The sequence below is a fragment of the Thalassophryne amazonica genome, chromosome 10, assembly GCF_902500255.1.
Source record: "Thalassophryne amazonica chromosome 10, fThaAma1.1, whole genome shotgun sequence".
Taxonomy (NCBI): domain Eukaryota; kingdom Metazoa; phylum Chordata; class Actinopteri; order Batrachoidiformes; family Batrachoididae; genus Thalassophryne; species Thalassophryne amazonica.
Window position 1 is genome coordinate 87,887,614 of NC_047112.1, and position 19,534 is coordinate 87,907,147.

A 19,534-nucleotide genomic window follows, 5' to 3' on the forward strand; every position below is an offset into this window, starting at 1 on the left:
GTCAGCTGATCACAGCACACTGACAATGACTGGATGACAGCTCAGTGCACACATTACAAACACAGAAACCACCGCCAGGATAGGTATATAAATAATTACAACAATATCTACATCAGCAATTACATAAAAAATAATGAAAGTGAATGACCGCATAACACAGAGAGTGACACGTTGGTTTGGGTACTGACCCCGGACAGGGGGGCATGTCCACCCACAGCCACTGCTGTCCCAGCTGGAGAACACATACTGGGTTTTGAAGGACATGAACTTACAATACAAACTTCCTCTGTGAGGCGCGTGTCTCTGCCAGCTGTCCTCATGTGGAAATATATAAAACATTGCATCAGGCTGCAGCGGCCACACACAGCACACCTCCTTCATGTCCTTGTTGATTTCAGGCATTTTTCCACACCAGTTACAGGCCAGCAATGGTAGTGCAGTGGTAAAGTTTCTGGCTGACAATCAGAGCTTTTGTAAATTGCAGGTTTGAATCCTGTGGGTGACATGCATTTTTCTTTTTTTGTTTTCACAGAAGCTACACGATGTGGTTTCACATGCTCCAGCTGCTCGCAGCGTGTTCCTGCTGCAACACCGTCGCAGCATCGTTCATGCCTGCCCATCAGCTCGATGTTTTTGTGGTTCGCTCATATGAGCTGTTCCGCTGTGAGTCATCCTGACTTGTACTTATTCGTACTATGTGTGAAGGGGCCCTTAGATACTGTGATCTTTGTGGAATCAATGGTACCCTGATTACTGCACTTGAGAAACTGAGTGAGGATTCAGAGTGTCTGGGTTTATAGTGACTCTGGATCAAGACTGAGATCCAGGTTTTCCTTGACTTTGTGGATTTGGCCATCAGATACTTAGTATCTCAGCAGTGACATTCATGTCATTAAGTCCTCGGTCTTTGAGATCGAGAGATGCCTAGGAAGAACTTATGGAGTCATGAGTCTTTAGGGTCCTGGTGCTACCTGCTTTACTGTATTGTTGTGAGACTTGGACGGCAAACAGTGGCCAAAGGCAACAACTAGATGTTTTTAGTACTGGGTCTCTTCAGAGGATCCTTGGGTACCACTGGAATGACTTTGTGTCAAATGACGTAGGGAGACAAAGATGCGGAGTTTCACTTGCATTGTGAGGGAACATCAAATATGATATTTTGGCCATGTGGTGTATTTCTCTGGGCATGATCCAACACATAGGTGCCTCAGTTGATGACCTCAGTGGCTGAAGAAGGACAAACAGTCACCCATAGACAATTACACCTGAGACGTGGGGCTGGAATGATTGTCTGACTTGGTGTTTGCCATCCAGAACGTAGACAGTTATGTATTGTCATAATACAACAACACTCAGCACCAGAGAATGCTACCAGACCTCTTTACGTAGCAAACAATTTAAAAGGTTCAGGAGAAAGTTCAGGAGAAAAAAACTGAATGGCATATAGACACATGAACGCAAACCAGTTCTCAAAGTCCATGCAAGAATTTTATTTTTTTTTTTAACCAGTGTTATTTTCTGTGGTATCTGACTATTTCTCATTCATTCATTCATTCATTTTCTAAAGCTACTTATTCCAATTCAGAATCATGGGGATCTTAAACTGCTGGACTATTTTTTCACGCAGTTGTTCACAAAGTGGTGATCCTCGCCCCATCTTTGCTTGTGAATGGCTGAGTCTTTTGGGAGTGCTCCTTTTATACCCAATCATGACACTCACCTGTTTCCAATTAACCTGTTCACCTGTGAAATGTTCCAAACAGGTGCTCTTTGAGCATTCATCAACTTTCCCAGACTTTTGTTGCCCCATCCCAGCTTTTTTGAAAGGTGTTGCAGGCATCCATTTCAAAATAAGCAAATATTCACACAAAAACAAAAACGTTTATCAGTTTGAACATTAAATATCTTGTCTTTGTGGTGTATTTAATTGAATATAGATTGAAGAGGATTTCTGTTTTTAATTTACATTTTACACAACGTCCCAACTTCATTGGAACTGAGGTTGTAGGAGCTAGGCAAGCTGGTCTTTCCCTGTTTTTATCAGAGTGTGAGTTTTGTCTGTTTTTATTTATTGCTTTGGTTTGGTTTTATACATTCGGCCAGAGTTTCTTCTTTTGTTGGGGTTTTCCTGCTTGGGTCTGTCTGTCTTTGTTGCTCTTGTCTGTCTCTCTTGGCTCTTGGTGGTGGGCATCTCTCTCTCTCTCTGGCCACACCCTCATTCTGGTGCATTCCAGGCACATCTGCCTGCAATTTGCACCTTATCACCTGGGTGTACGAGGTCTGTCCATAAAGTATCGTACCTTTTTATTATTTTTTTAAACTATATGTATTGGATTCATATGTTTTCACGTCAGACAAGCTTGAACCCTCGTGCGCATGCGTGAGTTTTTCCATGCCTGTCAGTGACGTCATTCACCTGTGAGCACGCCTTGTGGAAGGAGTGGTCCCGCTCCGTCATCGGATTTTCATTGTCTGGAAATGGCGGAATGATTTAGGGTTTTTTTCCATCAGAATTTTTTCAGAAGCTGTTAGAGACTGGCACCTGGAAACCATTCAAAAAATTATCTGGCTTTGGGTGAAAATTTTACGGGCTTCACAGAGAATAAGGTCTGTTAGTACATACACTGTCTGTTAGTAAATACACGTATGAACATATTTTCCCACAACCTCAGCTCAACTCCCTTGCTAGATTTACGTTTAGTGCGGTTTGGTATGTCCAAGGACACAGACACGTGACACACGTAAATTAAACACTGGTCTATATATTGGCAGTCCTGCTCGTGAGTCGTCACTCGTGACATCTTGGGATCCGTGTGCGCGTGAGGTCCTGCTTGCTGGAATTATACGGTGTGCGCGTGTCATCATGTGCGTGAGAAACCCGGGAACAAAGCTCGGTAAGTGTGACGATCAAGACACGTGACCAAACGCGTGCAGGCCGCGTTCGATTCTCTTTGTTTTTATCGAACACCGCGTGAAAAACCCCCCACCAGGCCTGCGTGACGTCACCCACTGGTTTTCACAGTGACCCGGAAGCGGCGACGCGAGGCTCGAGGCTGTGGGCGTGGCTATTTACAGACCAACTCTGAACCTCAACGTGTCACAATGTCTGAAATGAAACAAAAGACCTTTTTTCAGGGTCTCATTTGTACCGTTCATGGGTCAAAGGTGGAATCAAATCTGAAGTCAAATGGCCGACTAAATATTTAATTACCATATAAATCAGATGAAAATTGAGCATGAATCAAAAAATAAGTACCTGAGTTTTAGAAGACAAGTCATAAGTTGTGGTACATTTGTGGTCAGAATTACTGGCTCCCTCTGTGTTTCATTACGCATTTTAAAATATGTTTAGAAGTAGATTCAAATAAACCAGTTTTGTATAATTAAAGTATTTTTATAAAAGTAACTCTTCTTGCAAGATTCCAAGGTTTCCCAAGTCAGCTGAAATATAATCCCTCCAGCATGTCCTTGGTCTTCCCCGGTCCTCAGTAGGGAGCATCCTCACCAGATCATCGAACCACCTCAACTGGTTCCTTTAGATGTAAAGAAGCCGTGGCTCTACTCTGAGTCTCTCCCAGACATTCAAGCTTTTCACCCTGTCCAGGAGTGTGCGACCAGATACCCAATGGAACAGTCTCATCTTTGCCCCTTGTATCTTGTTCTTTCAGACATAACCCAAAGTTCATGACCATAGGTGAGGACAGGAGTGTAAATCGACTGCTAAATTGAGAGTCTTGGCTTCCAGCTCAGCTCATCTTTCACCATGATGGTCCAGTACAGTGCCTGTAAAACTTCAGATGCCACCCCAATTTGTCTGTTGACCTCACACTCCCACTTACCCCCAGAGGACCATGGTCTCAGACTTGGAGGTACCAGTTATCTCAATTGCTTCATACTGCCTCATACCTGCTCAGTGCGCATCAGAGGTCGTGAAGCGAACAGAACCACATCATCTGCAAAAAGCAGCAATGCAACACTGAGGTTACCAAACTAGACAGCCTCCAGTCCCTGACTGAGCCTTGAAATCCTGACCATGAACATCACAAACAGGAATAGTGACTAAGGCCGGCCCTGGCAGGGTCCAACACCCAATTGGAAAAAGTCCGATGTGAATCCGAGAATCGAGACCGGAATTATCAAGGTTGTGCCAAAACCTCACCTAAGCACTCAATTTTACAATTTTGGGGATTTGCTGGAAGGTCACGTTTTAATGTTTAGAGGTCTTAAGCGTTTTGAGCGTCTGTTGCAGATGGAAAAACGCTATATAAGTGCAGTCCATTTACCAATTTTACTCTACCATGGAGCATCACTTAGATGTCACTTTTACAACTATGTGTGCTGGAAGATCACAGTTGCTGTTGGCCATGAATATGAACAGCAGTGATTGTCTGGTGCTTTACATCGTCAAACCACATGCTAAAAATCACCATGGTGGAAATAAGACCACAACCCAGTTCAGTTTCTTCAGGATTTTGTGGACTGTTTTGGGATTGTTGCTGCTTTAAATGCCTGATTTAATGGCAGGTGTTCTAAAAAAAATTGTAGTGCAACTTGCAGTGGTTTTCAGTGTTTTTGTTTTGTTTTGTAATGAAATTAGAGGAACAAGTGAAACATGCAACAATATTTTTATTATACATTTATTATCCATTTTTAAAAACATTCGCTTATTCTGGTTAAGAATCATGGGAGTTGGAGCGTATCGGAGTGGTCACTGGGCTAGAGGCAAGGTACACCCTGGACAGGCCACCAGGGCTGTTTTGATTATTATTACAATTCTAATTATTTTCATATAATGAATTAAAAATTGACGATAACTATTATCTTTATCGATTCAAAACCCACCCAGACCAGAAAATCACTAAGGGCCCTTGAACAATGTTCTTAATCCCTAAGTTGCTCCCAGTGTATAGTGAGCGCCTTGCGTGGCAGCACCCTGACATCGGTGTGTGAGTGAGTCTGTGTGAATGGGTGAATGTGAAAGATCATTGTAAAACACTTTGAGCTTCTGATGCAGATGGAAAAGTGCTATATAAACACAGTCTATTTACCATTTGCAGTGCATCCAGAAAGTATTCACAGTGCTTCACTTATTCCACATTTTGTTATGTTACAGCCTTATTCCAAAATGGATGAAATTCATTTTTTCCTCAAAATTCTACACACAATACGCCATAATGACAATGTGAAAAAAGCTTCTTTTTTGAGTTTCTATGTAGGCTTTCTTTTTTGAGATGTCAGCAAATGTTTTTTTTTTTTTTTTTTAAACAACAGCTAAGAAATCACATGTACGTAAGTATTCACAGTCTTTGCCATGAAGTTCAAAACTGAGCTCAGGCGCATCATGTTTCTACTGATCATCCTTGGGATGCTTGTACAGCTTAATTGGAGTCCACATGGGGTAAGTCCAGTTGATTAGACATGATTTGGAAAGACACACACCTGTCTAAATATAAGGGCCGACAGTTGACAGGACATGTCAGAGCACAAACCAAGCATGAAGTCAAAGGACTTGTCTGTAGACCTCCAAGACAGAATTGTCTTGAGGCACAAATGTGGGGAAGGGTACATAAACATTTCTGCTGCTTTGAATGTCCCAGCGAGCACCGTGGCCTTCACCTTCTGTAAATGGAAGAAGTTCAGATCCACCAGGACTCTTCCTAGAGCTGGCCGCCTGTCTAAACTGAGCGATCGGGGGAGAAGAGCCTTAGTCAGGGAGGTGACCAAGAACCCGATGGTCACTCTATCAGAGCTCCAGCATTCCTCTGTGGAGAGAGGAGAACATTTCAGAAGGACAACCATCTCTGCAGCAATCCACCAATCAGGCCTGTATGGTAGAGTGGCCAGATGGAAGCCACTCCTTAGTAAAAGGCACGTGGCAGATGGCACATGGCACATGGCATGTGACGGCACATGCAATGTGCCTTCAGGTACCCCAGAGGGCACCTGAAGGACTCTCAGTCCATGAGAAACAAAATTCTCTGGTCTGATGAGACAAAGAATAAACTCTTTGGTGTGAATACCAGGCATCATGTTTGGAGGAAACCAGGCACCATTCCTACAGTGAAGCATGGTGGTGGCAGCATCATGCTATAGTTATGTTTTTCAGTGGCAGGAACTGGGAGACTAGTCAGGATTGAAGGAAAGATGAGTGCAGCAATGTACAGAGACATCCTGGATGAAAACCTGCTCCAGAGCGCTCTTGACCTCAGACTGGGGCGACGGTTCATCTTTCAGCCAGATAATGACCTTAAGCACACAGTCAAGATATCAAAGGAGTGGCTTCAGGACAACTCTGTGAATGTCCTTGAGTGGCCCAGCCAGATCCCAGACCTGAATCTGATTGAACATCTCTGGACACATCTGAAAATGGCTGTGCACCGACACTCCCCATCCAACCTGATGGAGCTTGAGAGGTGCTGCAAAGAAGAATGGGCAACACTGCCCAAAGATAGGTGCACCAAGCTTGTGTCATCATATTCAAGAAGACTTGAGGATGTAATTGCTGCCAAAGGTGCATCAACAAAGTATTGAGCAAAGGGTGTGAATACTTATGTAGATGTGATTTCTTAGTTTTTTGTTTTTAATAAATTTGGGGAAAAAACTTTTATGTTGTCATTATGGGGTGTTGTGAGTAAAATTGTGAGGGAATAAAATGAATTTATTCCACTTCAAAAAGTGAAGCACTGTGAGTACTTTCCAGATGCACTGTAACTCATTCACTCACTCACTCACTGTCTACAGTAAAGAACAGAATAATCAGTTTGTGATTTATACTAACATTACCACTGCTCATGCATATTTCATGGCAATCACCTCGATTCTTTTAGTACTTATACATCTGGATGTACCAGCATCTGCCATGGTGATTGATTTGTCTCATCTGTTAGGCACATATCAGTCATTCTTTGTTTTTTGGGGGGGTTAAATCGATGACTTTCAATTGTTTTCCATCTCAACACTGCACAAGGTGCAAAAAAACTGCCTCTGCTTTCAAACAGGTTATCTGACAAAAACAGGAAATATAAAGCGATAATAACAGGAGATTTATAACAGAAACTTGAGGTACGCCATGCTTCACTTTGGAAAAATACCCTGTGATCAGTCAGACAAAGAAGCTGCCAGTCATGAAAGCATCAAATCAGTAATGCCAAAATAATTCTCAATTCGTTTTAATATTAGACAGTGATGAACTGTATCCAGTGGTGCACTTTGATCCAATAACAGAAACAGCAATGCGGAGTTTGCATCCATCATCAGTAACAAATCTTTCACCACTTTCATAAGTGAAGCCTCTATGGAAAGATGTGTGTTAAACACTGACGACAAAGGAAGAAAAACATCATTCTCTGTCAAAAATATAAGAAACTGCGAGCAACCGCTATTCTGTCAAGCTCAATTCATTTGATTTTAAGTCTGTGGTGTACAACTTGGAAATCATTCTGCATGTTTTGAGTGCTTCCTCATTCCTCAATTTTCTGTTGAGATGGCATACAACTTTGTCTCTTATTCAGACATAAGAGCAACATCTGTTAGCTCAAAATCAAATTTGGTTGAACTTTGAGTGCACTGGCAAAACCATCAAGAGACTGGAAATAATGTATAGTATCGGTAGCTGGAGCAAATATATATTTGACCTTTGCGTGTCAGAAGTGTATGTTTAGATGCCAGATGACAAAAATCATTATTTCCATTCCCCATAATGCTGCTGCTGTGGTCTAAGTGTCTGCATTTGTTCATAAGGAGGAAGGAACAAAGGCGAAGGAGATGTGGGTGGGGAAAGTCAAAGTCTCTCCAAAGTTCAAAACAGTTTGGTATTCAGTCCCCACGGAATCCCACCCACTTTTAAATCATCAGACCAAATCAGTTCTCACATTAAGTCCCACTGTTCATCTCATTTAGCTTGTGATGCTGAAGGATTCCACAGCTAGTGCAAATGCTGATACAAGCACCAAATTCAGCACAAGTGCTCCCTCTTTAAAAAAACAAAAAAAAAAAACAAAAAAACGATTGGCCACTTGAATTTTCAGTAGGCAGCCAGGTAGGGGTCAACTGAAGAATTGCACAGGGGTCAAAATTAAAAGATGCTCCAATCACATTGGAAACTATACCACATTATTTGTCTGATTACAAACATTCCAAAAAGGTATAGTTTGGACTATCTATGACTAAATGTTTTGGAGTTATGGGTAAAAACAGCAAGAATGGTGACAAAGGTCAATTTCAGTTTCTACAGTTGCTCCAACTTTGGTAAAAAAGTGATGCAAATTCTTGGTTGAGTTAATAAGGTTTTAACAAAGGAATAGTTTGGACCATGTATCATGCTTAGTTATCACGTTCCGGGGTTACATAATGTCACATGTCATAGAATCCAATGGACGTTGACATTGTTTGACCTTTACTTTGGAGACCAAACATTCAAAATTCAAAACAGTCAAAACTATTCCATTTATTAATCCTATTACCTCAACCTATAATTTGCACCACTTTTTTTTTCTCTTTTTTTTACCAAAATTGGAGCAACTTTAACTTTTGACCCCTGTAACAAACTGAAATTGACCTTTGTCACTATTCTTGCTGTTTTTACCCCATAACTCCAAAACATTCAGCCATAGATAGTACAAACTATACCTTTTTGGAATCTTTGTAATCAGACAAATAATGTGGTATAGTTTTCAATGTGACTGGAGCATCTTTAATCTTTAATTTTGACCCGTGTAATTCTTCAATTGACCCCTACCTGGCCACCTATTGAATATTCAAGTGGCCATTCGTTTTTTTTTTTTTCTTCAAAAGAGTAATGTCTAAGGAATATTTGTGCCAAATTTGGTGCTTGTATCACCATTTGAAGGATAGTTTCAGTTATCTGCTGCACTAAGAATGTACAAAGAACATTCCTGGTTTGAGTACGCTTGGGGTTGCTGAGACACCCATTAGCACCTCTCTGGCTGAGCCCCTGCACAAATATTCTAACAACACAGTGGCATGTGGTAATTTTTGGGAGTGAGGCTTGAGCTCAGTGTTTTTGGCTGAGATTCAGAAGTTTTTTCCTGATTTACGTAGTGCTCATCCATGTGAGTGCGTGCCTGTGTAGTATTCAAGTTGTGTCATCCTGCAGGGAGCCAAATCTGACCTCAGCGCACAGGGAATACGCATCTGTCTCCCTGACAGTGAGATGAATACCTGCTCCAGACATTTGGCAAATCCGTCACTCGCACAAAGCAGTGGGGTACACACTGAAGAATTTACTTGAATCTGCATGTTTTCAGGTGAAAAGATGTATTTTGACCTGCACAGTCATGCAGTAATGATTATGAAATGTATGATTCAGTGCTGGAAACAGTTTGATTTTCTCTGTGGGGGAGAAAAAGACATTTTCTGCAAGTTTTCATTACCTCAGTCACAGGACGTAAGACACTGGTTAGGAAATGTGATTTAGTATCTTACCAACTCCCAAAGCCCATCAATCATTGTCTCAGATCTATTCCAGGTTTATGCACACACACACACACACACACACACACACACACACACACACACACACACACACACACACACACACACACACACACACACACACACACACAGAGCCCTGACTATGGGTGTCTTTGATTCTCTCTGGAGTATGTTGAAATTTTTTAGCGATTACTTTGCACAGATACAAAATAAAATGTTAGAATTGTGGTCGTATGTTTACATACACTCATCTTGGACATGAATGTTATGCTAATTTTGGGCTTTTAATGATGTCCTTGGACTGCTCTTTTGTCAGGGTGGAACAATTATACAGCATTCAGCATTAATGACTTTAGAAAACAAGAATTTGGTGCACAAGTCTGAATTTATTTTGGATCTTCTCTCATCCACACAGGGTCAAAATTATACATACAGGTTCAAATACATACATACATTCACTAAAATATTTTAATAAGCATTGCTGAATGTTCTACAATGTCTTTTAACATGACAAGGCCAAGGCTTATTAACTCCATATTAGTGATCATGATTGACTACAACTGGTAGTTTCTCTTTGCCAGCATCAAAAGGATGAACTCAGTGAAGATCTAAGAAGGAGTTGTTGTTAACAACCAATACCTATAACAACAAACATAAACAAATGCCTATTAATGTTAACTTAAGAAACAGAACCGGCTATGTTGTTAGCTATGACAGACGGTGCTGCAGCCGGCTCGATAAATTAACGTTAGCAGTTGACTTTAGCTAATTGTACCCAACTTCTCCCTATTATTAAAAAAATGATTAGTATATATTCACAACCATAAAGCGTTCAAGATATAAGTACCGCAGTGAAAGGATAGAGAGGTAGAATAGCTCCCGGCTAAGAAGAGCTCAGGGCTAGCGGACACAGCTACACGTAAGTCTAGCTGTAACTGGCTGGACGGAAAGGAATCAATTAATGCCAACAACGACAGTAGACAGCATGTCCATCTGCAAGAGAGGTAGGGGTCTGTCTCAAAGTCCTGCTGAAACAGTAACAGTAATCTGTGATGGACTGGCCTCCCATCCAGGAGGTGACAGATTCTCATCTGCTTCATGCTATGGTTTCTGAGGGCAACCGCTGGCTCTTGGGCCTCAGAGACCGGCACATTGCATTGGGATGTCTTTATGGAAACATTTTGGTTGATACAGAGTTTTTGGTGTTGATAACAGAACACCATTCATTTGTGGCACAGGTTCAATCAGCTGACATTCACATGGTTCTATTTCTGGACTCAGCTTCTGGCTCCCACCACAACACTTTCATGTCTGAGTCCACACAAAAGACACAAACACTTTCAGTTCATCAAGAGGTATGCAGATGTGAAATGTAGAGGAAAAACACTTTGTTGTCACATCCACATTCTCTGACTGCGTTCTCTGACCACATGTTGGAACAGACTGTCACAGTGTTGTGAGCAGAACTACAACACGTTGTTTGTTGTCTTCTGGAGGCCTGCAGAGTCCCAACATAATGCCTCATTTGAAAGTCTGAACAGAAACAATGGAAGATTAAAACAACTGTGTTCATTTATGATGGGGGCAAATATTTCCTCTTGAAATGTAATAACATCAATATTTTTTACTGTATGTAATAAAAATCAAAGAACATGAATAATTATGTCTGCCGACATAATAAAGGAAGTAATAAAATCACCAGCGTTTATTTATTTGTCTGTCTCTGTCTTTTAGCACGTCAAAACTACTGAACAGATTCTGACGAAATTTTCGCCATAGAAGACCCCATTAAATTTTGGAGGAAGATCTGGATCCGAATCCAGATTGTGGATCAAGATTTCACTTTATATACATATTGAAGGATTATGTCAAAACTGCTTCACAGATTCTCACCAAATTTTCACCACAGATAGAAATTAGGCCATGGAAGACTCCATTAAATTTTGGAACTCATCTGGATCCGAATCCGAATTCTGAATCAAGATTAATTTTATACGGGCTTTGAAAGATTACGTCAAAACTGCTTCACAGATTCTCACCAAAATTTCCCACAGATAGATATTAAGCCATGGAAGACTCCACTAAATTTTAGAGGTGATCTGGATCAGAATCCACATTCTGGATCAAGATTTCACTTTATATACACTTTGAAGGGTTATGTCAAAACTACTTTACAGATTCTCACCAAATTTGCACCATAGATAGATATGAGGGCATTGAAGACTCCACTGAATTTTGGAGGTGATCCGTATCTGGATTGGTGGACGTCAGAAACCTGTGATTGCTCTTGTTACACTATGCAATTTAAAGCTTAAGAAAAACACAGTTTGAAATGATTTAGAGTTCCACAGCAGCTGCTCCATTAATAGCCATGCTAAGGAATGCCTGCTATAAAAAAAAACTGCTTTTATTTAAGGAAAACAGGACGGTTTCTTCAACTACATTCCATGATGCAACATGGCATTATAAACCATCAACTTTGATGTTGTTTATAGCAAAGGGTGGGGGTCGTCAGAGTGAAGCCTGAACAATCCATTTGCACTGATGGCACAGGCATGTCACAAACAGCATGCTGCAGGTCAAATATAACTTTTGTACCATACTGTATGTCACAGAAATCCAAAGAGAGCCGTTCTAACTCAGAATTTTTGCATTTACTGGGGAAAGTTGCTACATACATTTGCGCATAAACCCGCAGCCACATTTAAGACATAGCCAAAAACATTTTGCACAATACCACCCCTTTAATTCAAGTGTTTCTCAAACATGCCAGACCACATCTCAACCAAAAACATACACATTCTGCCTGCGAGTATGTCCCAGTGTTTGTTTCTGTGTACATGATCTCATATCTTTGACACTGATGGTCATATAGTCTGTGTTATGGCGTTAAGATATTTGCAAAAAATAGGTTTCTGGAGGTTGTAATGCGCAGTGATGCCGGTAACACATTACTTAATAACACGTTACTCTAATCTGACCTCTTTTTCAGTAACGAGTAATCTAACGCGCTAAATTTGTCCAAATCAGTAATCAGTTTAAAGTTACTTCTCCAAGTCACCATGCATTACTATTGTTTTTGTATTGTGGGTCAATCGCAGCATTAAATCTGTCCCGTGGACCGAGGGAGGTCTGGGTTCGGTTGAGCTGCCTACTTCGCCCACTTTCACTTTCATCTGCGGTTTTGTGCAGCAGCTCCGAGTTGAAAAAAAAAAACAGCTGTCATTTCTCAAATACATACCCTCACTGAGCTTTACAAAGACACTTTTTTTCTATTTAAAACTGCCACCATGAGTGTCCTCGCTTAAAAGCAGATGATCTGCGATGCATTAACAAAAACTACTAACTTTTTTGGAGCAGATAACTGTAATAATTGTTCATTTCTGGAAACAAGCACCAAAATTGGCACACATAATCCTTAGACGTTTGTCTTTTGAAAAAGAAGTATCCACTTGAATTTTCAATAGGTGGTGGGGATAGGGGGGGTCAATAGAAGAATTGTACAGGGGTCAAAATTGAAAAATGTCCCAGTCCTATTGAAAGCTATACCACATTATGTGTCTGATCACAAGGATTCCAGAAAGGTATAATTTGGACTATCTATGATTGAATGTTATGGAGTTATGGGGTTAAAAACATGAATGGTGACAAAGGTCAATTTCAGTTTGTACAGGGGTCACAAGTTAAAGTTGCTATAATTTTGGTAAAACGTGGTGCAAATTATTGGCTGAACTAATAGGATTCAGAAATGGAATAGTTTTGTCTGCATTGAATGCTTGGTCTGCAAGGAAAAGGTCAAACAACGTTGACGTCCATTGGATTCTATGGCATGTGACTTATGCTACCTTGTAATGTGATAACTAAGCATGACACTTAGTGCAAAATGTTCCTTTTTAAAACCCTTTTAACCAATAATTTGTATCACATTTTACAATATTTGGAGCAACTTTAACTGTAACTGACTCCTGTACAAACTAAAGCTGACCTTTGTTACCATTCTTGCTGTTTTTACCCCATAACTCCATAACATTCAGTCATAGATAGCCCAAACTATACCTTTTTGTAATATTTCCGTTCAGACAAATAATGTGGTATAGCTTTCAATATGACTGGAACATTTTAAAATTTTGACCCCTGTGTAATTCTTCAATTGACCCCTACCTGGCCGCCTATTGAAAATTGAAGTGGCTAATTGCGCTTTTTCAAAAGAGTAATGTCTAAGGAGTATTTGTGCCAACTTTGGTGCTTGTATCACAATTTTGAAAGATTCCTCTGTAAATATTTTGTTATCTGCTGCACTATTTTCCACCCAAATGCACCTCAAGTCTCTTTCTGAGGAAAACATGATGTGACATGAATGCTGATAAAATTTTCATACCTGTCAAACTGGTCATGTCTTCTGCATCAATAAGCATTATCCATTCTTCATGCTCAGACGACAAAGCAGGCGAAAGGGGGCGTGGGGGGGTAGGGGTAGGGGTGCAACATCCCATAACACCCCAAAATTAAAGGTGTACTTTTGAAGACATTTTTTCATACTATTAATTATACTACTTATAATAATAACTTCAACAATGAAAGTGTTTTTAAAGAATTTAAAAAAGTTATAAAGAATTTTATAGCTACATTTATAAACAATGTAGGTTATAAATTGCACGTTTTACCATTATAGTGCTGTCAAACATTAAATACAAGGTCAAGGAAGATGTTTTGACCTCATTAATGTATTTATGCTCATTGAAGTCAAGAAAGGGTGACTATAATAGCCCCTTCACACATAGTGCAGTTTGTATGAAAACAGTGAAACAGCGCCAAACAGTTTGAAATTAGCGCACGAAACATTGCTCTGACGGGCAGGTGTGCACGAATCCAGTGCGAGAGTTTGTGCACACGCTGGTGTTTTTTGAGCAGGAACAGTGCCAGGTGCAGCACATGGCACCTCTTATGTAGAAGAAATAAAAAAAAAAAAAACAGCCAATACCTGTGGAACCACATCACGCCACTTATGTGGTATAAATAAAAAAATAAAAACCAGACAGGACCTGTGGAACCACATTTTGCCGCTTATTGTGGAATAATTTAAAAAAAAGAGAGAGAGAAAAACACACGTCACCCACTGGATGCAAACTCACTCTTTTCCAAAGCGCTGATTACCAGTCAGAGAGTTTACCACTGAGCTACAGAGCTGTTCTTTGAAAGCTGCGAGAATCTGCCTCAAATCAGGAAGGACATGGAAGTATTACAAAAACAAATTAAAATCACACACCATATAAAAACACCACATTTAACAAGCGAGTAATACAAATATGATCCGTTCTATTCCTAAGTAAATAACCCATAGGCATAGACATACAGTCATGAAATGACATGAATGAGAAGCAGTTCACTTGTCTCATTCATGTCCACATCTGCTGTTGCGTCTCCAACCGGCCACGCGCTCGTCTTGTGGATTAACGCCCCACAGGCACGCCGTCATGTGGAACAGAGCTCAAGTGGGTGACATGACAGTGAGATCGCCTGCTGCGTGTTCTGATCTGACGGTCCGTTTCAACCTGGGAGCAGCCTGTCCATGTGCGCGCGCTCACTGCAGCACATCGCCACAGTGATATATGTTTTTATTGATGTCCACTTGATAACAGCAAACAGACACACTCGCGTCACAGAGGGCAGTTGTCCATATCCGTCCAAACACAGTATGTGGTGTCCAGCTGGAGTGTCCAGATCCACAGATTTCCACAGCCGGTTCAGTGGGAGGACACACCTCCTGTCAGTTCTCAGCGCACACACCAAAGCCACACTCATGTGGGACTTAGACAAATTTCTCTGTGAGTACGAAGGTGATTGTCTGCAGTCTGTTGTGCCAAGAGTGCGACTGGCCACACATTTTCTAAGTGCCATGCGAGCGGTGTTAGATGTTCATGCGTGTCACCTAGAATTTGGCCCGCACCTGCCGGGAGAGGGTGCGATGGGTTTGCACAGTGCACAATTTGTCTTTCAGGTGCTTGTGTGCGCAAATAGTTGTAGCAACAGATGTACAAGGTGTTGGCGGGAGGGACGTCATTACACGGTTTACACATGATTCCTGCATCATGCGCATTAAGCATGCACTTCGTCCAAACTTGGGTAAAGGGGCCCTAAAGTGAGTACTGGCAAAACAGTTTTATCATTTTCATGTTGAGGTGGCAGGGCGCTGTTGTCAGACGCTGCTGAAAGTAACTAATAAAGTAACTAGTAATCTAACAGTTTCTTTTAAAATTGAGTAATCAGTAAAGTAAAGCTTGGGAAAGTGAAGTCTGTTGTCCCCTGCTGGAGCTGTTGCCCCCGCGACCCGATCCTGGATAAGCGGTTGAAGATGAGTGATGAGTAATCACTAAAGTAACTAAGTTACTTTTTCAAGGAATAAATAATTGGATTACTTTTTCAAAGAAGTGTGGCAAAACTGGTAATGGGACACATTGCCCACAAGTGAAGCTAGACCACGGTGATGTCCAAAAACAATAAAATTCAAGACTAAAATCTCTGTTATCACTGAAGTCTAAGAGCAGATTTTAGGCTTTATTCTTGGTGCACCCAGCTGTAAAAATGGCTACCAGCAAGAAGTAAAGTCAGTAAATGTGAGGCATCATTGTAAAGCACTTTTAGACAGAAAAGTGTTATAGAAATGCTGCCCTTCCAGTTTTGTTAGGCAAAACTTTGCTTTTGACCCCACTGAAGAGTGTCCCTGAAAATGATCAGAAATTCCTATTTTGACCTTTGACACCAGTGGAATGACCCCTCACTGTATCTTACTAGCAGGTCAGACAAACAGCTCCACTGAAGACTTGTTGAAAATTTAAGCTAAAGAATCACAGTTGAAAATCTGCGTTCAGACTAAAGCAGAAGTGAAGTAGAACACATGGAATAATCTGACAGATTACATCTTGGATATATGCTCGCTGGGGTTTGGGTGGGGCCTTGCAACATGGTGTGTCATGCACCACAGGGGGCAAAAAAACAAAAAACAAAAAAAAAAACTGCCTGTTTTTATCAGTGTTCATAACTTGACATAAAACTCAGTATCTGTATCTCAACTGATCGACTTAATGGTTTCCAGGCTAAAGCTGTGCAGCACGCTCCAACTGTTCGTGAGTAATCCTGTGAACAGACACGGATGATGCATTAGTTCCTTTGTAGAGGTGAATACTACTTTTTTCTATAGCTTTCTTTGAGGCAATTTAATATTCCAGATTTTTAAAAGAAAACTACTTTATGAGGATACTCCTACATCACATCATCACTGTACGTGTGTCTGTTACAGTGCAATCTGGCAGTTGTACTTTGGATTCCAGCATTTTTTTGCAATCTGCAGTATGTCTGCACCCCCTGAGTGAGCTGCAGGAATCACAGTTCAATTAACATCAGCAATAGTGAAGCAGATAACAGAATATTTACAGAAGAATCTTTCAAATGGTGAAACCACCAAATTTGGCACAAATACTCCTTAGACGTTACTTTTTTCTTTTTTTAAAAAAAAAGCACATTAGCCCCTAAATTTTCAATAGGAAGCAAGGTAGGGGTCAATTGAAGAATTACACAGGGCTCAAAATTTAAAAAATGTTCCAATCATATTGAAAACTATACCACATTATTTGTCTGATCCCAAAGATTCCAAAAAGGTATAGTTTGGATGATCTGTCACTGAATGTTATGGAGTTATGGGGTGAAAATAGCAAGAATGGTGACAAAGGTCAATTTCAGTTTGTACAAGGGTAAAAGTTAAAGTTGCTCTAATTTGGGTAAAAAAAAAAGTGGTGCAAAGGTCAAGCAATGTTGACGTCCATTGGATTCTATGACTTATGTGACCCCGTAACATAATAACTAAGCATGATACATTATGCAGACTATTCTTTTTAAAACCTTATTAACTCAACCAATAATTTGCATCATGTTTTACCAAAATTGGAGCAACTTTAACTTTTGACCCCTGTACAAACTGAAAATGACCTTTGTCACCATTCTTACTGTTTTTACCCCATAACTCCATAACATTCAGTCATAGATAGTCCAAACTATACCTTTGTGGAATCTTTGTAATCAGACAAATAATGTGGTATAGTTTTCAATATGATTGGAGCATTTTTAAATTTTGACCCTTGTGTAAGTCTTCAATTGACCCCTACCTGGGTGCCTATTGAAAATTTAGGTGGCTAACGTGCTTTTACAAAAGAGTTAATGTCTAAGGAGTATGTGTGCCAATTTTGGTGGTGTTTCCAGAAATGAACAATTGTTATAGTTATTTGCTCCGCTGCAGTGCAAAGAACAAACACAACAAACAGGAAGAAGGAAAAAAAAGTCAACGAATGCAGGGGAAAATATGAAGAGAGAAAAGCTGGTGGTGGGTATTACATCTTCAAAAGATCTGAGGTTTCAGATTGTGGAATGTGACTGTTCTTAAAGCAGGAGAAGGAGCAGATTCATGAGGTGCAACTCATCACTCGCCCTCTCTGTCTACGGGGATGTGAGCGGTATTCAAGACATAACGCAGGCCACTCCGGGGTTACACACTGTTATTCCCCACCGCACCCCACCGCCATCTGCCTTCAACTCCCTCAACTCCTCTTCCTCCTGCCTCTCACTTCTCGTCATCTCGGCATCTGGTTTCAATCTCAGTTGAGATTACAAAGGTAGGTGAAGCGTCAACAACAGTCCCCCTTTCATGTTGTGTTGCTGACTCCAAGGCAAACCCAGAGAGCAATTTTTGTAGAGCGAGAAGCCGTCCTGCTGGTTTGGTTCTGATTCACGAAACATGCGTGTGTGAAGGACAATGTGGAGGCAAAAACAAAAACAGAATGGGAGATAAAGACCAGGAACTGACCGTGACCTTTAAGGGAGAAAGGTCAGAGGTCAGGATGCAAGAAATCATGTGTTTGAGGTCAGGGTTAACGGGTCGTGCCAGCAGATGAAAGGTAAATGCTTGGTGGAGGAGGACACAGAAAGAGCAGACCTTCTTGACAGGAGTGATGAGTGTGTCTCAGCTCCTCCTCTCCCGTCTCCGTCTGTTTCTGTCTCTTTGTGGTTGTGTCCTCACCATCCACGGCTGATGCTGAGCAGACATCCTACGTATATGTTTTGCGTTAGAGGCTTTAGTGTCTTGAAGCAGAAAATCCATGAAGATACAGGTTGTTTTTCACAGGGGAACGTGACACTTCATGCATTTTTCACGTCCAGCTTGATTTCACATTGAGTGCTCTGTCATTGCTCTTTTCCCATTATGTTTTGTGCATCACGAGGCTGTCATCATGCAACCACACTGGGCCTGATTTACTTGCATGCGTAAAAATGTAAGCAAAATAATTCCCGTAAAAAAATGCATGATGATTTAGAAATTGCGCACACAAGTTGTCCATATATATATATATATATATATATATATATATATATATATATATATATATATATATATCAGTTGGCAAAGACTATTTCAAGTCATAAGAACAAAATCTTATGCACTAAGTTGCAGAGGTGGGTCAAAGTCACTTCGGGGTTTATATCGGCTTGCATCAGAGGTGGGACGAATCACTGTCAAGTCATTCTCAAGTCATGAATCAGCAAGTCCCAAGTCATGTCTCAAGTCAGCTTTCGAACAATTGGTGGTCTTTATGACTTGAGACTTGCTGATTCATGACTTGATGGTGACTTCGTCACACCTAAGTTGGCATGAAAATTTGAGATTTGTAAACTTTTTCATTGAGACAGTGTCAAATGGATGATCAGGATTTTTTTTGTTGCATCACTGGGAGTGAAAGGAGGTGACAAATTGCACATCTCTGGCCGCCATATTGACAGTGTGTGAAGATAAATGGTCAAGCAAGGTCAACATGTGCTCTGATTCAGCTTCTGTAGTACATATACACTACCAGTCAAAAGACCGGAGGAAAATCTTGATACTGTTTTACATAAAAATATGCATTGTAATGCTATTTTTGACAATCATTTTCACACATTTGTGAAAAGAAAAATGTGATCTGACAGTTCCTTGATAGGGGACGCACTCAAAATACAAGACTGATACGGACAAAAAAGATATATGAGGCTGGTTGTT